We start from the raw sequence: 674 nt of genomic DNA on the forward strand, positions 1-674 counted from the left end.
ATATACACAAGATTAGCCATTACAGAGTCAGCCCATCAACAGGGGGCTGCCACCCCCAACCCCGTCCTGGACAACAGAGAATCCACCGCGTATGTAGGACAGACTCGGCACTGGGCCGTCAGAGGCACTGTGATTGCATAGGCAAAGGATCTGTTCCCCCTGCGATCCCCCTGAAAGAAGGCTACCGCCCCCAGCCCGAAAATACAAACACCCCACGTATGTACGGCAGGACGGAGAAAAAGTGAATCACATGGGCAGAGGAATGTACCCTGAGTAACAGCATATAACCCGTAATATTGCCAGTATCAACGCTTCCATCAGATATCAGCGAAAAAGAGGTTGTGAGGCTCGCAAGCCACCAAACGTGATGGGAAGACCTCTGTCACCAGGTGCGAAGGAGACAGGAAATGATCTGCAGCGGGTGATGAAAGGGGTCTTGGCTTGTGGGTTTATTGTGAAAGGTTTGTTTGTTGTGAATACATTGAGAATTCTTTGTCTTCCAGGGCAATTGTTAGGGGGCGGGACGTTAGACAATATAGTAACTTCTGTGTATATTAATAATATTTTACCCCGCAGTTTTCCTTGTACCTTTCATGCTATCGGGACCAATAATCTGGGGTGTGTGGGGGAAGGGGTTCCGCGTCAAATGTCCTACAAATATGGGTAGCAGAGAA

The sequence above is a fragment of the Penaeus monodon genome, chromosome 32 (assembly GCF_015228065.2).
Source record: "Penaeus monodon isolate SGIC_2016 chromosome 32, NSTDA_Pmon_1, whole genome shotgun sequence".
Lineage (NCBI taxonomy): Eukaryota > Metazoa > Arthropoda > Malacostraca > Decapoda > Penaeidae > Penaeus > Penaeus monodon.